This window comes from Silene latifolia, chromosome X, assembly GCF_048544455.1.
Source record: "Silene latifolia isolate original U9 population chromosome X, ASM4854445v1, whole genome shotgun sequence".
Lineage (NCBI taxonomy): Eukaryota > Viridiplantae > Streptophyta > Magnoliopsida > Caryophyllales > Caryophyllaceae > Silene > Silene latifolia.
The window spans coordinates 260377757-260398847 of record NC_133537.1 but is presented as its reverse complement, the minus strand read 5'-3'; the positions used below and the strand labels follow the sequence as shown (position 1 = coordinate 260398847).

Genomic DNA, 21091 nt, shown 5'->3' with positions numbered 1-21091 from the left:
TGAGACACCTCAATGGAACCGAGGTGGGAGTCCTTTAAATGGTGCTACGACTCAAGACAAGTACTCAAGATAAATATCAAAAACATGATAAAGAGACAAAGCTAAAGGAGGTGTAGGAAACTCACAATGCAATAGGTTGAAGTCAAGTAATCAACCCTGCATATGTGGTATCTTCCAATAAGCCTTGTAAACCTCAATTGTCGCTCATTGCGACATCCTCATCACCGGCATCATTGCCGTCATCATCATCGTCACTTGCATCATCAATTTCTTCATTATCATCTTCATCATCCACCTCCATTGACTCGGAGGCTTCACCACTCTCATCATCATTGTTTGAACCTTGCTCTTCTTCTTCTTCTTGGCATGAATCACTACCTTCCCCGTCTTCAACGACAAAAAACTCATTTCCATTGGCCTCCCGATTATCCATTTTTGCATCTTGAGAAGCACTTGGGAAGAATATCTCCTTATCCGCCCAACTAGGCAAAGGACATGAAGGATCAAGTAGTCCTTACCTATCTTGATGTAGTAGGGGTGGATATTGAGCATGGTAAGCATTTACCCGGTCTTCATAGGCTTCTTTATGCATTTGTTGCATTAGTTGGGTCAAATAGTCGTTGCCTACCATGACATTGGAGCCACTTGGTTTGAAGACTTGGTAGGCAAAGAGATATGGTGGAGTCACAATGGTGGAGGAGGAGGGCTTTGCATTTGGATCCCTATGTTGCTTCATTATCACTTCGACTTCCTTGGAGACGGGCAATAGGTAGTCTAGTTTACGGACGGAGAGACGGCAAATCTTGCTAAGCAAGACAAAGGACTTAGCTTCTTTGATGAGCCACTCATATTTGTTGTCAAGATTGTCATTCTTCACCCAATGGAATTTGTTGATCATAGTGCTCATATCAAGGAGGTATCTCCCTTTAACCGGTTTGTAGGTGTTATCTTTGTTGAAGTCCGGGTTAAAATGCTTGGCTAACCTCGTTACTAAGCATCCATTTACAATGAAAGCCGCTCCGTCTTTCCCATTATCAATCTCAAGCCACCGATCAAGCAATAGCCAAAGAATATTGTACTCTTTAGTGAACTTTCCATTGATATTCATGTAGGACTCAAGGTAGATAAAATCAAGTTCGGTGAGGTGATTGGTGCCTTTTCTAGCAATCAAGGTATTGACCACAAATTTGTGCCATACTCTTATGCACGGATGATGAACATATAAAGCATGACACTCCCTGAAAGAGTCAAATTTTCTACCGGTAATGGCTTTCCAAAGGGGTGCGGCATCATATTTTAAAGGCTTCTTCACATAATGATAATATTGTAAAAGACAAAACACATCACCAAACTCACTCAAAGTCATGTTTCTACTCTTGTTCTCAAGACTGAATTCAACATAATATCGAGTCTCTATCTTAGACACCTTCAAGGAGCTTATGAACTCCATGGTTAATGAAGGGTAGGTCAATTCTTGCATTTCAAATAGGGCTAACAACCCCATGGACTCGAAAAATGTTCTAGTTCGCGTAGGCACACCCAATTTTTCCAAAGTGTCTTGACAAATAAACTTGGTAGCCACAATAGTCTTTTTAGTAAGGGATAAAAGTGCATTCTTATGAACATCGGTTAAGAAAGTTACCTCCGGAAAATTCGACAATTGTTCTATAACTAGAGTAGGGGTGGTAGCTTCCTCAATAGGAGTTGCGTTTTTTTGGATTTTCTCCCTTGGTTGGGTCACTACCAAAGCCTTAGATGCAAGAAGGGCTTGTTGTATCTTTGATAAAGTTGGAGCTTTGGGTGCCTTGGTTCCAACTTTGGTTCTTGCCATTGTTTTCTCCTTCTCAAATTGGTATCAACAAACCAAGATTTTGCTTGACTGCTTCCTGTTTCCTCAAAATTCAATCAATTCCTCAATCAATTAAGGATTTTCGAATTTTTGCCCAAACCCTAGAAAATTTATTCAATTTGGGAGGAATTTGATGTTTAGATGGTCTTTTGTTGATAAAGGAGTGATTTAATCTTGTTTTGAGCAAGTTTTGTTAGGGTGGTGGTGAATTTTGTTAAGAAATTGGTGTTTTTGAATGAGGGGATTGAGGGTTTAAATGGGAGAAAAGGTGTGTGTTTGTGTTTGTGAAAGATAGAAATGTAATGGGAAGGAGGGGATAAGTCCCGTGTTTTGCTTAAGTAGCAGCTAGGGATGCGCGGATCAGACACGAGATGCTCGGATCGTCTTACAACATTTCCAGAAATTGCAAACCAGTGCCAGGACGCGCGGATCAGTCTCAGCTAGAGCGGATTCCTTTTGGGAGCGCTCAGATTCTCCTGGGGACGTGAAGATTTCCTTAAATCGTTATCTTAAAAACTTGAAGCATACCAGGATACGCGGATTGATGCCAAGACCGTCTTAAGAATGGGGACGAGCGTCCTGATGATGATCTGCTCAGATTTTCTTACATGGCACTTTCTTCATTTCAAGCTTTCCTAGGACCCGCATCCTAAGGCCAAGACGCTCGGATTCTCCTCTGGGATGCCCATATCCTCTTAAGCTCCCATGAGCTCGGTTATGCCTGTGGGGATTCCTTTTCCCATATCATTCTTTCTTCTTCTCCTTCGCTAAATATTGTGGGTGCACTACAAAGGCTTGGTTAGCCTAGGCACTTGCCATCCCCACACTTGATCAAACACTACACATCAAAACACGTTAAAATACCTCCCTCACTTGCTGTCATGTAAAAAATCTTGATCAAAGCACAAAAATGCAAATCCAAAAATGACAAAGATGCAATAAAAGGAATAAAATGCTAGTTAAAGGGTTAGAATATTTAAAAATGGTGGTTTAGGGAGGACTCCACCAAAATCTCATTCTTGGATGAGATGTCAAGGGGGCAAAGCCAAGGTGTTGTTGATGTTGCTCAACACCTTGTAGAAGTAGTCGAAGGCTTGCTCATTTTAATTATAAAGATCTTGCATAGATCTTTGTGCATTGTTTTCTTCATTATGGTATTCCGAGTCGAGATGATGACAAGGGTCACCAAAGCCTTGGTCTATGGTCATGGCATTTCCAATGTAAGGATTGACTAATCCTTCAAATTCGTCATCCCATAGACCACAAACTTCACTAGCTTGTTCCCCAATGATGTCATGAGTTGACAAGGGCAACTCTTCTTCTTTGTTGTCATGGCCAATGAGGCCTTCTTCATTGCTTGTCATGATGGGTTAGCTATTCAAGCTCTCATTGTTGTTGAAAATTCCTTGCTCTCCGAATAGAGCTACTTGAAGGTCATCCACTTTCTTCTTCCATATGGGTGGTGATTCTTTACCCATGGTTTGATTTTTGCATAGAGATTCTAACTTCTTTCTATCATTTTCTTGGCTATAATGATCGATCATAAAGCATGGCTCATGTAGTCGGGGAGCTCTCATTGTTTTGTCAAGATTGAAAGTGATTGTCTCATCCCCCACTTCAAGTGTGAGCTCTCCATGTTTCACATTGATTACCGCTCCCGCGGTGTGCAAGAAAGGTCTTCCTAAAATGATAAGAATGTTGGAATCCTCCTCTATGTCTACAATGACAAAGTCTACCGGGATGAAGAATTTGCCAATTCTCACGAGCACATCCTCCCATACCCCTAAAGGTATCTTTGTTGATCGATCTGCCATTTGAAGGGTAATGTTGGTGCATTTGAGATCTCCCATTCCAAGCCTCTTACATACCGAGTATGACATGACATTTACACTTGCTCCAAGGTCACATAATGCTTTGCTGATTGTAGTGTCGCCAATGGAACATGGAATGGAAAAACTTCCCGGATCTTTGAACTTTGGAGGGGAACTCCCTTGAAGAATAACACTACTCACTTTATTAAAGGCAATAGTCTCTAGCTTTCAGATTGATTTCTTCTTGGTAAGAATATCTTTCATGTATTTTGGATAGGCCGGAACATGACTGATCAATTCCGTGAATGAGATTGAGACTTCTAAGCTCTTAACAATTTCCATGAACTTTCCAAATTGCTCATCAAACTTAGGCTTGGCTTGACGACTTGGGAATGGAAGTCTAATCACAATAGGCTCTTTTTCCTTAGCCTTATCTTCATTCTTCTTCTTTGAAACTTCATTGGTGGTAGGATCTACCTCCTTAGAGTTCTCCACAACTCTTTGCTTGTCACTAGCATTCACAATATCTTCATCAATTGGCCTCTTCGACCCTTTATATCTTTTACAACTTCTCAAATGGATAGCACTAACCGTTTCATGTCTTGGGGGATTACTTTGAGGTGGTAATTTCCCTTTTTGTCTTTGAGAGCTAGAAGATGCTAATTGGGTCATTTGAGTCTCTAGCATTTTGGTGTGGGCAAGTATGATGTTGATGGTGATTTCTTTGGCTTGGCTATCTTTTTGCATTTGGGTGAAGAATTCTTGTTGGTTCTTTTGCATTTGGAGGACCTTTTTTTTGAATATCAAAGCTTTGGTCATTGGATTGGTTATAGGAAGGTTGATTTTGATATCCTTGGCTTTGGTTGAAAAAGGATCTTTGAGCTTGATTTCTCATTGGTGGTGGGGTGTATGTTTGTTGAGGGTTTTGTACATTTTGCCTTTTGTAAGAAAGATTTGGATGAAATTTGGTACTCTCATTATAGTAGTTAAAATAAGGGGTACCACTCTTGTATGCTTGGAAAGCATTCACTTGTTCATTTGTTCCCCTACATTCATTTTGGTCATGTCCCAAGGTTCCACAACTTTCACATACTCCATTTGGAATTGAGGATGATGCCACCATAGCATTGCCATGTTGTTTGGGTGATTTGGAAGCTTAATCAAGCTTAGCCATGTCCTTCTTAAACTTCAAATTGATGGTGTCCGTATGAGCACTTAGTTGAGCACCCAGTTGTGTGATGGAATCTACCTCATGCTTTCCTCCTCTAGTGGCCTTTCGAGGCCTACTATATTGGGAATTATGAACCGCCATCTCTTCGATTTTGGCCCATGTTTGATTATCATCAACTTCGGTAAACATACCATTGGATCCTATATTAAGAACATTGCGAGAGTCTTCATATAAACCGTTCCAAAATTGTTGCATAAGGAAACACTCACTAAGTCCATGGTGTGGACAAGAACGATAAGTGTCCTTAAATTTCTCCCATGCTTCATATAATGACTCCTCATCCCTTTGTTTGAACCGAGTAATTTGGGCTCTCAACATATTAGTCTTCTCCGGAGGATAGAATTTCTTGTAGAAAGCGAGTGCTAACTTCTTCCATGAATCAATACCAAGGGTAGCCTTATCTAGGCTCTTCAATCATTGCTTTGCGGTACCGATCAAAGAAAAAGGAAACAATACCTATCAGATTTGGTCTTGAGTAACTCCGGTTTGAGAAATTACATCACAATAGTCACAAAAAGTCTCCATATGTGAATGAGGGTCTTCACTAGGCATCCCTCTAAATTGACTTCTCTCAACTAATTGTATGAATGCGGATTTGGTAATGAAATTACCGGTTAAATGTGGTGGTGTAGGAGTACCATTTGGTAGGTTCTCCTCGGTTGGTACGGAATGTGATGAAAATTTAGGCATTATGGGTTGATTTTGTGGTTGGTTTGGAATTGGGTTATCCTCTCCTTCTCTTGCAAAAGGGTTGGTAAGCTCAATGTTATTTGGTTGAATGTCTTCAATCTCTCCAATACCTACAACTCTTGAATTACCTCTAGCAACTCTTCTATTGTTGGTTAAGGTCCTTTAAATCTCGAAATCAATATGTAACTATGGACATGGGCCACAGTTCGGTCTGTGGATTTGGGCCACCTACCGATCTGCGGTCACGGGCCACCTGTACGCCAAGCCAAATTGTGGACATGCAGCGGTCTTTTGAAAGCCACACTCGACGGTGTAAAAGTATGCTTTCGACCGGATCGTTTTAGATCGGTCGGTTTCGTCTCGGTAAAGGTCTCGAAACGATTAGAGATGTTCAGAGTCACCACCAAGCATTTTTGGGATGCCTGGAACCCGTTCGAATCCACTTTATACCTAGATCAACCAACGCAAAAAGCGGTGTTTGACATAGGTACTAAAGATAAGGACTCGTCCCCCTTTTAGCATTCTATGCCTAAAATGACTCTCATACGCCCTGGATAAGACCATCCACTATCCAAAGGTTCTGAGTAAGGGGTGAGGGTACGTATTGGTAAGCCCTTTAATCGGACACCCAATCCCGCCCGCGTTAGCGGCCTCTACTGATCGATCGTGGATGTTTAAGTTCAAAAGTTGATAAAACGGTGTAAATGCGTGAATGCACATCCAAAAGTGTTAACCTAACATGTGAGAGCTTTCTATGTCGGTTGATTATGCGTGTACCAAGAAATTGGTGTCAAAGTTGGATTTAGATTGATTTGCATGTGAAAACGAAAATTAAACATCCATTTACCAAATTCGGATTGTGATGCTTAACACGATCCATTGTTTGAAAAAGGTGTCAAATGACAAAGTATAAAAACGTAAGCTTGTCAATCTGATCCGTCACGTATTCGGATTAACCATAATCGGGATTGTCCTAGACAAGTACCAAAATGAGACAGAACGATGCCACGCAGCCCCATTTGGGCGCGAGCCTATTGGCGAAGGAAGGGGCTCTGCCCTGGTTTTAAAATATAAAAACAGATGGCCTCTTGGGGCGCGAGCCATGAGCCAACCCAAGGAGCGTCTCCTGGTTGTAAAAAAGGTTGTTTAAAACCGTATTTATGTTTAAATGATTTGCAAGTATTGTTTGCATGACTCGGAATAATTACTATTATGTTAGTAATATTCATTGTCATATTTGCAAGTTTGAAAAGCATAGCAAAATGTGTAAAAGGAAAATGTTTGATTTGAACTAATTATGTTAAGTTCAATTATTTGTAATTAGTCAAGTTTGTCACCGTACTCGAATTAAACCGACATGATATAAAGAACGAAGGATGATTATGAATTATGATTTATATGTTTGCAAGTGTAAGAAAATGAGAAAAATGGTAAATAAAAGAAAAGGGTGTTAAAATACCCATTAAAATGTAATTAACCAATAATATCATCGAGTCACGGAATAAACCGTCATGGTATAAGGAACCAAGTATGATTTTTGTGACGGTCAAAATATGTTTATCATAAAAATGAATTAAAATGGTAAATAAAAGAAAAGAATTTCCTTTAAAATGTAATTAACCAAATAATATCACCGAGTCACGGATTAAACCGTCATGGTATATGGAACCAAGGGTGATTATAATTTATGGTTAAAAAATTTGTCATAAAAATGATTTGAAACATTTGAAATGGTAAAAACCGATTGCAAATAAGAAATGAAATAAAGAGGAATGACGAGGACAAACACGTTTGAGTCTGACCCGAGAACCCACAAGAGGCGCGAGCCTCTTTGCATAGCAAAGGGCTTCTGTCTCCTGCTAAAACTCGGTTTTGGCTCGTCTAACCTATATTTGAATCGTGTTATGCATTGTTCATGCATATAAACTCATAAAAATAGTAAAGACATGAAATAAATGAGATATTTACACCCTCAAACTTACGTATATTGATGTTTGCGAAGTAGACGACTTTAGAGACAGTTTTCTCGTTGTGACTAATCGCGATCAAAGAAATTTAAAAAGGTGCCTTAAAAAAGGATTTAGTTTTGAAAATATGTTGAAAATATGTTAATTAAAATATGTTGATTGATGAATTGAGTTGGCCAAATGGGTCGGTCGAATGCACGGCGATGGTACCAAACAAAAAATGTAAGGCTTGTGTTTACGATCGGTAGGTCGTAAACACGTGTTGATTTTGTGACATAGGAAGTCGGGTCTAAAAGTTTAAGGGAGAATGAGGGGGCAGACTCTCGCGTGTGTATTTTGGTGTGTGAAGGGTGGTATTTATAGAGAAATGGGGGTGGTAGCAAGTCGGTTAAGTTTGCTTGCTGGCCAAGGGCGTTCCTAAAGAGGCGCGAGTTACCTCGTGATGGAAAGGGGTGTATTGTCCCTTTCAATTTGGACGTGGCCAATTCTCCATCCATTGTTTGGTTGGTGGTATTGAAATGAGATATTGTGTAATAATATGGGCACCAGCTGTGATAAGGAGTCGTACCCGAGGCATCTTCGGGATACGTCCTTGAGTTGTACCTTGTTTGCGGACAATGGCTCGCCAGCTGTGAAAAGGAGTCATACCCGAGGAATCTTCAGGATATGTCCTCGAGTTGTATCATGCTTGCGGATAAAGACTCGCCAGCCACGGTGCATATATGAGGAGGGCTCGCCAGCCGCGGTGCGTTGTAAGGCTCGCCAACCATGTTGAATGTGTTGCGTTTTGAGGCTCGTCAGCCATATGCGTTGTAAGGCTCGCCAGCCATCTATGGTCGAATGATCGACCGTGGAAAATAGCATGTGTGACATCGGGCTTATTTCAAGATATTGTCTGGTAATGACTTCCAACCAGGTTGACGTTGATTGTTCGGCTAGGGAGCGACGAACTCCAACATGTTGGGGTCTAAATGAACGCCATGGGGATAAATCATTTGAGAAAGGCTCTATGTAAAACCATTTAGGGAGAGCGTTGCATCGGGATCATGAATGATGTTACGGGGATCTTTAAAAGACCTGTGTGACTTTCATTTGAAAATCGGCACTCGCTGCGGAGTTAGAAACTTCTCAGGACTCGTCGGGGATATGAGTTTCTGCTCGTTGGAAGGTAGTGTGTGCCATGTAATCGGAGGGGTTAAAGCTCTTGGACTTGAGGGGTCGGTGTTTGTTGGGAAGAACCCAGTACTCAGTTGGAGTGAGTTTGTCTTCTCAAGATTACGTGCATGGTTAGTGACTACACAAATCCGCAGTCGCATAGACAAGTACGTTGAATGCAAGCATATAAGGACATAAGCTTATAAACATGTAAGCAGTTAGCATATAAGCAACTAGCATGTAATATCTCACGCGAAGGGAGATAGAAGTTTTGAATGTTGTGAAGCTTAAAGATGAGTCTTGTTACTCGTAGATCTGTGATTTAATAGATTGGAGACACGTGACCTTTATGATATTGACTCACATAGACGCACACTGACAGACTGACAAATAGACGGTCGTGAACGTGATACAGGCTTAGTATCGACACAGCACGAGGGTGACTCTGACAGACTTTGCTTATGTATGTGCAACTCCTTAGCCATGAAAAGATGACAACGCGTATCAAATCACCGGAGTAGAAGATCCGCTCAGCTGGGGAACATGAATTGATTATCTTCTTCAGACATCTTTGCCTCCGTTTGCTTGTTTGAGATCCCTTCTTGAGGTATAATGATTCGGAGAGCGGAACCAAGACCTTGTCATCGTCCGAACCGAGCACTAGATTATGGGCGGTTATATTTTGGACTGTAGTTGAGACTCAAAAGATGTTTGTGGATAGAGGACGGGTGGCGTCTTGAAAGAGAAGCCCCCAGAGTGAGAAGGTGGGAATTTTGACAAAACAAGGAATGGGCGACGTCTTAAGGAAGAAGCCACCAGTAAAGAAGTATAAGATTATTTTTTTGCAGCTGGGTGGGCTGCTTTTGAGGATTGATGTTGATGATTGAGATTGAAATGGGTGTGCGGTTGTGTCCCTGTTAGGGGACTGCCTACGTATTCGCGTGTTTGCAAAATCAAACCAGATCGTAGTTCTGAGCTGGTTATTGAAGATTGAAAATTGGAAATGTTGTGAAAGGAGTATGCGGTTGTGCCCTTGCAATAGGATTGCCGACGTATTCGCGTGTTTGCAAAATCAAACCAGATCGTAGTTCTGAATGTGTGTGCCTAAGTGAGTTGTTAAGACCTTAAAGTGATTTTGAGGTGATTTTGAGGCTGAATTTATACCGTAGAAACGAGGTTGCCTCCCCGAGAAAGTGAAATCGTTGATGACTTCGTAAATGACTTCAGGGACGAAAACCCTCCCATTGGTATGACTGCAGCTGAGAAACGACTCCAATACTTAGAGGAGCAATTGATGTATATTAAAGGGGATGACATTTATAGGGAGAATAATCGCAAGTATGAGGCCGTGAGTTCCAAGTTGCCAACCAACTTCAACATGACGGATATCCCTAAATTCAAGGGGCGTGAAAACCCTTTGAATCACATCCGTGCCTTCAAGGATTACATGTCTATCAAAGGCATCAAACCCGAGATGTTCTTAAGGATCTTTCCTTCATCTCTTGACACCATCCCAAACCAATGGTTCTAATCTCTAGAACACAAGAAAATCGCTACTTGGGAAGATGTCGCGATCGAATTTGCTAAGCAATATGCGGATAATGCTGAGATCCAAGTTAACATGCGCACTTTAGAGGTTCTTACCCAAAATGACAAAGAAGGTTTCACCGACTTCCTAAGTAGGTGGAGGAAGACTAGTACCAACTAGTTGAATGCCCGGATGAGGCTACCCTCGTGGAGAAATTCGTGGATAACCTAAAGCCCATCTATGCAAATCATTTGAGATACCAAAACATCAAAACTTTCAAAGACTTAACCGTACTAGGAACAAGGATCGAAGATGACATCAGTAAAGAGCTCTTGTCCAAAACGGTAGGCCGAGGATATCAAGGCTCAACAAGTCGTTCTTACGGCTCCACTAGCAAGACCGATGAAGTTAACCTCCTCGAACCATCCAAGAAGAGTACCCCACCAAGGAAAATTACAAATCTTGGGGACACTTACTCCAATGCTCTAAAAAGGTTAATGAAACAAGGCAAACTCCAACCCATAGGCCCTACGCCCGAACCTGAAAAGAAATCCAAGTTCTAGGACGAGAATTCATACTGCGAATATCATAGGGGTAAGGGGCATGACACAGAAAAATGTTACAAATTGAAAAATGTGCTTCAAGACATGATTGAGGATGGTCGACTACCAATACCGCCGGCAGGTAAGCCCAACAACACTCAGAATCCTCTTGGAATTCTAGTGATCACAAGTGAAGAATCTACCTTAGATTGTTCACACCTCATTTCTCCAAATAAGATGAGATCCACGCGATCGAGAATGAAGGGTTCTACTCTACCATCTCCCCTACCATTACTGACTTCATCGCATGGGCAAGGAGTGTGGATAGGCAAGTTTCGGAATTGGAAAATGTGGTTACAATTTTACATGACCCCAACGTGACACTTAAAGAACATGCGCCACTAATCTTTTCCCAAAATACTACTATGCAAGAAGTAGTCGCCGTGGTTGATAAACTAATCGACCAAATTACACAATTAGAGGACGAGATCATGAGAATGAGGGAACTAGCTAATGTCAATGAAGTATGGGCCGATGATGATGAGGACGAGTATCTCATTGAACACTCCCTAGTCAAGGAACTAGTCCAAGATGGTGAAGACCAAGATGTGGACCACCTAACTCGTTCGGGGTGTCCATATCAAAGTACTACTCAAAATGGTCTAACCAACGTTATAACACCAAATGATAACAAAGATGACTCTACTGATCATTTGCTCAAGCAATTACAGAAGACAAAGGCTGATCTTTCAGTCTGGCAATTAGTAGCAAGCTCATTCCCACATCGCCAAGCTTTACTGCAAGCTCTTGCCAAACTAAATGTAGCACATGACTCCACACCCGACAATGTAGTCAACTAGGTCTTCCAAGAATCACCAAAGCTAAGTAATCCTATTACTTTCTCAGATGAAGATTTGCCGCCCTTTGGCGCTAGTCACAACTTAGCTCTTTACATCACTGTCATTTGCTTAAAGAAGAACGTGCCAATGACCTTGGTAGATGATGGCTCTGCGGTCAATGTCATACCCCTGAAAACGACATACAAACTAGGCATGAAAGAGTCGGATTGGACCCGTACCAATCACGGGGTTCGCACATATGATGGTACACGAAGAAAGGTAGTAGGACTCGTTAACCTAACCATAGCCACAGGGCCAATTGAGCGAAAGGTTAACTTCCAAATAGTGGACATTGAAGCTTCCTTCAACATACTTCTGGGAAGACCTTGGATTCACGCTTCCAAAGCGGTAACACCCACCCTTCACCAAAAGATCAAAATCCAACTAAATGGCAAAGTGGTGACGATCACTTCATCGCCCATCAAGGCAATAATCGAAAAGAAGTCGAATAATCAAGTCCTTGCGGATCCAGTACATGAACTTGGGGGCTTTCAAAGCATAAGTGTCATAGAAAGCGAGTTGGCACCCCTATACTACGATCCCTACTCCAACTTGGTGGTCAACCACATACTCAAATCCCAGGGATACTTCCCGGGAATGCCTTTGAACCCTGCTCGAAGAAACACCTTCTCACCCTACAAGGAAGGCAACTCAAAAACAATACCACTTGGACTAGGATACAAACCCACTAAAAAGGAAGTTCTCGAGATGCTCGCTCAAGTTCAAAGCTGTAAGCACGTAGGAGTCCAAATGCGACCATATCTCCCTACCCTAAATCGATACTTTGTTAGGGAAGGAAGTCAAGAACTCTTTCACGGATTTCCCGAACCTTGGCACTACCTCGGAAGGAAGCTAGCCGGAATCGAGATCTTTCATGATTGCTATTTCATTCCTCCAGAAACGGTTCCTACCGTCAAAGCACGTCAAGCACCTTGCTTAGACGAACAAGCTGTTTTTCTACTATTTGGAGAAGATCTATTTGTTAGAGCCGCGTAGGATGAGATCATTACTATGATACTTCAAGACAACCACTTCAACCCTACCGCGTTAATCACAGAAACAAACGCGGGCCAATAGAAAGGATGGAGAAAATCAATCAAGTGGACCAACAATCAAGGAAGACTCTTCAAGCTCACCACTGGAGAAGGAGAGATGTTCAAAGGAGAACCTGAAGACGATGAATTCGAGTCAGAGTCAGAGTCGGAGTCTAGAGAAGTCACTAGGGAGTCTCCTCCTGTCGTCGTCCCCATTCCCTTTGTTTCTCCTAGCTTAGCCTCAAATAGTAACAGTAGTTCGGGAAATGTCCCAACAACTATCCCTTTACCGCCACTGACCACAGATCAGATGGCTTCTTTGTTTCAACTTTTCTTAAACTTTAATATGAATAAATCAGGTTCTACTTACTCTTTGTGTTATCTCGAATGCAATTCTATTTACGATGATACTGAGGATGACCCAGACCCAGACTCAATTGAGATACCTCCCTACATAGCCAAGGAAATACTACAAGAGGGGGAAGGGGGACCGGTAATAGAGAATACCGAACCCATCAATGTAGGAACCGAACTAGAACCCCAAGAGCATAGGATAGGAACAACCCTAAGCCCCACCGAAAGGGCCAGTTTCATAGACTTCCTACATGAGTTCAAAGACGTTTTCGCTTGGTCCTACAAAGACATGCTAGGGATCGACAGGGATATTGCCTAACATAGAATCCCAATTAAGCCAGGTTTCAAGCCCGTGAAACAAAGCTTCGTCGAATGAGAACAGAATGGGCTCTCAAGATTAAGGAAGAAGTCGATAAGCAATTCAAAGCCGGATTCATCAAAGTTTCCGAGTACTCTGACTGGGTAGCCAACATAGTACCCGTACCCAAAAAGGATGGGAGAATCCGTGTTTGTGTTGATTTTAGGGACTTAAACAAAGGAAGTCCTAAAGATGACTTTCCTCTACCACATATCGACATATTGGTAGACAATACCGCAGATCACGCGTTACTATCCTTCATGGATGGGTACGCGGGTTATAATCAAATCAAGATGGCCATAGAAGACATGCATAAGACCGCCTTTGTCACTCAATGGGGAACCTATTGCTATACGGTCATGCCGTTTGGGTTAATCAACGCCGGAGCTACATATCTATGCACCGCAACTACACTCCTACATGACATGATGCATAAAGAAGTTGAGGTCTACGTAGACGACATGATTGTCAAGTCCAAGGATAGAGAGGGGCATATTGCGAACCTTCGCAAATTTTTCTCAAGGCTACGAAAGTACAACATGAGGCTCATTCCTCGGTGCGCATTCGGAGTAACATCCGCAAACTCCCGGGATACGTCGTCAGCCAACGAGGTATAGAAATAGACCCTTCCAAGATCAAAGCTCTGATCGAAATGCCACAACCTCAAACGGAAAAAGAAGTCAGAGGATTCCTGGGAAAAGTGCAATATATAAGTCGATTCATATCGAAACTCACCATGATCTGTGAACCTATCTTCAAAAAGCTCAAGAAAATAGATCACACCATGTTGGATGATGACTGTCAGAAGGCATTCGACCGAATCAAGGAGATATTATCTAAACCACCCGTGCTCATGCCACCTCAACGAGATCAACCTCTTGGTTTATATCTCACAGTAACTGAAACGGCCATGGGCGCCATGCTTGCTCAAACCGTAGGAAAGGAAGAAAGGGCTATCTACTACCTTAGTAAGAAGTTCTTGGAGTACGAGTGCAAATACTCACAACTCGAAAAGACATGCCTCGCTCTTGTGTGGGCAACAAAGAAGCTACGTCATTACATGCTTAGCTACTCCGTCAAAATATAGTCCAAAATGGATCCTGTCAAATACCTCTTCGAGAAACCCGTCCTCAACGGACGACTAGCAAGATAGACCTTGATGCTCTCAAAGTTCGATCTCAAATGCGTGCCTCTGAAAGTTATAAAAGGGCGCGTCGTTGCCGAATTCTTTGTGGAAAATCCCATCAATGATGCACAAACAATAGACACTTGGTCATTTCCAGACGAGGATATACTCCAAACCGATGTAGACTCCTGGGACCTTTACTTTGATGGAGCATCAAACTTAAGAGGATTTGGAATAGGAGTGTTGCTCATTTCTCCTGAAGGAGAGCATACACCAATCTCTGTCAAACTTGACTTCGAGGTGACAAATAACGCTGCAGAATACGAAGCATGTCTCATTGGACTACAAGCGGCAGTGAGCTTAGGCATTAAAAACCTCCGAGTGCATAAGGATTCATCCCTGATCATCAATCAAGTTACGGGATCTTGGAAAATCCGAAGCGAAAGCCTAGCACCTTATCAAGCCAGAATAGACCAAGTTGCTCAATTCTTTGATCACGTGACCTATCTACACCTACCTCGGGAAGAAAATCAATTTGCAGATGCTCTTGCAAAACTTGCATCTTTGATCAATATGCCAGATGACATGGTGGAAATGCCTTTATGTATCGAACGATGATCAGAGCCAGCTTATGTCCACCAAATCACCGATGAAGAGGAAATCACAGAGGAACCTTGGTTCTAAGCAATCCTAAATTTCAAGCTCAACGGTACCTATCCACAGGATATGGACAAAAGGGGATAACGTGCTATACGCCTACTAGCTTCTCAATACGTTCTCATGCAAGGAGAGTTATACAAAAGAACACCTCTTGGTGTAATCCTACGTTGCCTTGATCATTCACAGGCGGGAAAAGTGATGGAAGAAGTTCATGATGGAGAATGCGGTCCTCACATGAGTGGGCCCATGATGGCAATGAAAATCACACGTTTGGGGTATTATTGGACCACAATGGAATCTGATTGCATCAAATACGTAAGACATTGCCACAATTGCCAAATCTTCGGGAATGTACAGCATGTTCCTCCTTCATTGCTCTATACGATGACATCTCCTTGGCCATTTTCTGCCTGGGGAATTGACATAATCGGGAAGATAACTCCAAATTTAACAGAGGTTACTTGTTTCATCCTTGTGGCAATTGACTATTTCACCAAATGGGTAGAAGCGGCTTCCTACACTAGTCTCACGGCTAAAAACGTGGCAAAGTTCATACAAAACAACATCATCTGTCGATACTGTTGCCCACATGAGATCATTAGTGATAATGGATCACATTTCTAAGCCGAGACTGAGAAATTGCTAGCCAAGTACAAAATTAGGCATCACCACTCTTCGCCATATAGACCACAGACTAATGGCGCGGTAGAGGCGGCAAACAAGAACGTTGTCACAATTCTCAAGAAAATGATCGACAACTATCGAGATTGGCCAAGCAAAATACCCTTTGCTTTGTTGGGATACCGCACATCTGTTAGGACGCCCACTGGGGCCACCCCTTTCTATTTGAACTATGGCATGGAAGCTGTATAGCCAGTCGAGTTAGAAATACCATCATTGCGTATCTTACTCGAAAGTCAAATCCCGGAAGCCGATTGGGAGAGAGATAGATGTGAAGAACTCATCCTCCTGGATGAACGTAGGCTACGCGCACTACATAATGTCCAAACATATCAAGCACGTATCAAACGAGCCTTCAGTAAAAGGGTCAAGCCAAGGAACATCAATGAAGGAGACTTAGTACTCAAGTCGGTTAGAGCTCTTTTACCTGTCGATCCACGGGGAAAATTCAAACCTAATTGGGTCGGGCCATTTCTAGTCAAGTCGATACTTCCAGGGGGCGCGATAAGAATCACAGACCTAGATGGGAATGAATTTGCCAACCCGACAAACCTTGACCAACTAAAGCGGTATTATGCCTAGAATAGGAACAAAAACGCGCCTCGCGTAACCTCACGTGTCGCTCTTGTGGCACTAAATAAACGGCCCCTGGCCAAGCTGAAATAAGCTAATGTTACTCTGCTCTTGTATTTTGACAATTTGTCATCCTCATATCATCAAAAAAACTGAAATTGCACCTTAAGAGTAAGTAAAAAGCTCATGCTTATTTTCTAAGTTCATTACAAGCTCTTGCTTAGAAAAATTATTCTTTTACATTTACTCGAACTACGTGTAAGGGTTTAATTTCATTTTTTTAATGAATACGTAGGCAATCCTTCACAGGATACAACCCACTTAATCGCTTTAAATGTAAATAGAAGGACATTTGCAAATGCATTTGGAATTCGACAAGAATAATAAATAGAAAATCACAACGGTTTCATAACCAATTAACCTCCTTTATTTCATTCAATAATAATAATATGTTACATAATAATAATAATGCTAAAGAAAAAGAAAAAAAATAGGCTAGGATTCTAAAAACCCCACCTTCTTATTACAATAATAATAATAATAAATAATAATAAAAGACATAGGCTACTCTTCCATTTTTCCTTTGCCTTTGTCCTTCTTATCATACTTCTTGTCGCGACCTCGAGCCGGACGCTCTTGCGCCACTTCGGACCTAATCACCAACGGTCTTTCTCGAGGCCTAGCCTTTCCATTCTTGTCAATCACTTTGTCCACGACAGGAGAGGTCTTCGGTTTGTTCGAAGGATGAACAACTCGAAACCCGGCTTCTTCCTCTCCCTTAGTCAGATGCTTCTCCTTCTCCTTCTTCACCTCGTGAACCTTGTAGTCAACAGGTTCACGCTTCCTCAATCTCTCACGCTCCTCCGGAGTAGTAGCTTTCCTCCACCGCAGATAAGAGTCCGACACCCATAAGGCACTAACAGATGAGTTCAAGAACCATACGTTTATTTGAGCCCATTTAATGGCCCACTCCCTTCGGCTCTTAGTAGTAAGCGCCACGGCGTCATGGGACAAAGTGTCAAGCTTCGGATTGTCCGTTTCACCCAACTCCGTCTCATCAGCCTCTCCGGGAAGATGCATACCATGAATTCCAAGCCAGGAATGCGCACAGATCGGGTAGGATCTAAGGAAGATACTGTAATACCCGGTATTTTAATATGATATTATATTAGGCCGAGTTACCAGCTGGGTCGTGTAGTGTATTTGTGACTCGGGTAATTATGTGACTCGGGTTTTAATTAATCTAACTAGGCTAGGCCCGTATCGTCTTAATAGCACCTATCCTATATGTATAACCCATCTAACCAAACCCTAATCTCCCTATCACCATATTCATTTTAACCATGAGAAAAGAGAGAAAAGAGAGAAGAGGGAGCCGTGTGTGAAGGGAGCCGCGTGAGGAATTGCGAGGCGATTTCTCAGCCTATTCTCATCCTATTTCGTGATGGATTAGTGAAGGATCATAAGTGATTGCTTGTGTGTGCTTGGATTGCGAAAAGGTAGGGAAATACACTTGACTTATTATCGTTGATGTTGAATTGTGTTGACTTGTTTGTGTTTCGTATGACCAAACCGTGAACGTTGACTTGCTTCATGGTCGTGATTTACGTTATGATTCATATACTGGAAGGTGATTGACTGAATTGATCGTATTGAGTATGTTATCACAACATTTGGTAACCGGCATGATTTTATGATTGATCAGTTCAAAGATATATATATTGTGTTGCATTAATTTCTTTTGAGCATTCATATGCATTGGAGATGGAGGATGTTGTGGTGATGTGGTGTGGTGAAGATGATGTTGTGATAAGGCCCAAAGTGGGTTCTCACAGACTTGCCCTGGTGTCCTCAACAAGCGAAATGCGGATCGGCTACGGTCGATATTTAGTCTACATGGGATCGGTATGGCTGGGTGTTCCGAATTATGAGATATGAGTTGAGATGGAGATGGAGGTGACGGAGGAGCATGCATATCATATTTTGTTGTTTCATTGTATTCCCTACTCAACCTCGTGGTTGACCCCGTGTATTCGTGAACACCGTGACGATCCAAATATTGGGGAGCAGGCTTGACAGTTTATGAGATAGGTGAGCTTGATGGGCGTGAGACACTGGATCCGAAGACTTAGTAGCTAGATCATCATTTAGAAGACTTTCACTTTCATTTATGTTAGTTCCTTGTAATTTGATGTAAAAGAGGTTTTGTAATAATTAAGTTAAAGTAATTATATATTTTGCCTTGGAGTTTAATTTGTTATTCACTACCTCGGAAACCGAGATGGTAATGAATCCGGTTTATTAGGGAATGTCTTGCTAAAGGCTCCTTCATAAATCGGGTGTTACAAAGTGGTATCGTGAGCGAACGATCCTCGTGCCTAAACCAATAAACCCAATGAACGTAGGATGTGTCTAAATAAAATGAACCCCTGGGAATAAATCGTTAGGAGCTCACAGTGCGGTTAAGAAGGCGCCCTTAATACATGCTCTTTTGCCCTCTCGCTTTTGAACTGTAACCCGAGAGAAAAATGAGTGAATGGGATAGTTAGAAGGAAAACCTTGGATATAATCGAGTTGATGTATACCTTGAGACCCATATATTCTAACCATTCTGCAAGACAACGTCACGGTAAGTATTTTGTATGAATGATGACGTGATCATATGATGTTGTGGAGATGAGAAATAAATTTTCGTGTTCAGATTGATAATCAATGAAGTGTTGGATTGTGGTAATCGTGAGCGTGAAAATAATTGCGAATTGATGATATTTATCTGGATGGATGTGAATGACGTGTTGATAGTGCTATTATGTCTAGTGATATGCGGTTATGTGATCCCGAAGCCATGCTAGTATAGTATTGTGATAGTAATCGAAACACTATCAATTGCTTGTTTCTAGTCATAGCAATCGTGATTTAGATGTAAGGAGTAGATCGAGATGCGAAGGGATTCTATGGGATAGATGTTTACGTAAGTACAAAGTGTGAGATTTAAGTTGGGATGGGTTAGTATACATAGTATGTTTATAAGAGCTTGTAACATAGCAAAGAATGACCTAGTGCTGAAACTCGTTTTGTTGATTTTACTCTTTATTTGACCTTACTTCCATTTCTTTTCTGTTTATTGCCTATAGATGAACATTTTATGAGAGATAGCCTCGTGAGTTAGTGTTCATTTGGCGTTGGTTTCATGCTTATAGGATATATGGATTAGGAGTAATAAATATTTTAGTGGGCTGTGGTCAGGAAGTTCCTGTGCAGTGATGTTTCGACCAACGATTTTGTAAAAATCCTCATTTAAATTGTATTAATAATTTTTACATAATTCCAACTCCATAGTTCAGAAGATTCGCATATGTTTTCAAATTGATAAGCCACGAAAATTCTTGATGTCTCTATATTAAATGGTAAGTTTTGCAAACTGACCCAAGTTTCGGACCAATTGCTGTCACATACTTGTTTGAACCAACTGAGTTGTAAAATCCTTTAAAAATTGAATTCTTGAGCTTTGGACCTCATTCTTTTTCTCACGAATTATTAACTCTCTGTATGTTATAAAAAGTAATATAACTCAAGTTTTTGTTGAACGGTTATTTATTCGTGATTTTTTTTGAAGTTACAACGTGAATCATAACTTTTAAAATGTGAATGCAATGTTGAGTTTTCATGCAGTTGTTCGATTATTTCATGAGCCTTATTAATGTGAAATTATAGTATCCTTATATGATGATAGTAGCACACATATTCATTGGTTATGTATCTTAACTAGTGATAAAAAAAATTAAAGTTTAGTTTATAACATTGTTGGCATGATAGTATGAGTGAAATTGAATAGCTTAATTTGATTCTTAATCGAGGGTGAAATATTTTATACGAGTCCAGTTGTTTGCATATTTTATGCTTGGCATGTTATAATATCTCTGGTGTGTTCATCATATTTGTATAGTGGTCGGATATATATAAATATAAAACTATATTGTCATATCTAGGTAAAGTTGGTGGCGTTAAATGTTAACTTGATTGTTCTAATATACTCGCATGAATATTTATAATAATTATGTTCAAATGTTTACACATGGATGGTAGTAATGAGTATGTCTAAATGTTCACACATGTAGGATGTCATCTGAGTTCTAATGTCTTTTATGTGAGTCTGTGTGCCTATAGTTATACTTATTACTTTCATTGCATTAATTTATTTCAGTTGAACCTAAACTTATGATATGATAATAAAATAGTGTTGTTGCTCCTTATTGGATATGTTCATAGTTGTATTGTCATGAAATGCTAAGGTGATTGTTGCAATTGTCACGATATTTGAAATATAGTTTGATATAGTTACGATATTTGAAATATATTCTCGAACCGTCGCTATGAATTATAATGAGATAACCCTTTGATGATTCACATGTTATGCGTATGTTTAAATGATAGTCGTTATAGTTACGTTTAATTGAGCCGCGAGTTGCCTATTTGTTCTAACCGTGCAAACCAGAGAACTTGTTCACCTTGCTAATCTTTTGTCATAGATAATCTTTTACAAGTTATATGATGGTATATGTACATGTTTAAGTTGTTTATGCGATATCTTTTATTTTGCTTTAAAATGAATTATACCGAGTTGATGGATACA

The 21091-nt window shown here is 41.0% G+C and overlaps 1 non-coding gene across 1 annotated transcript; it reads left to right on the top strand.

Moving 5' to 3' along the window:
• Window positions 1-5102: 5102 nt before the first annotated feature.
• Window positions 5103-5209, top strand: LOC141625288 (small nucleolar RNA R71). The gene has a single exon (XR_012535077.1). It is a non-coding gene; the product is annotated as a small nucleolar RNA R71 (small nucleolar RNA).
• The last annotated feature ends 15882 nt before the right edge of the window (window positions 5210-21091 follow it).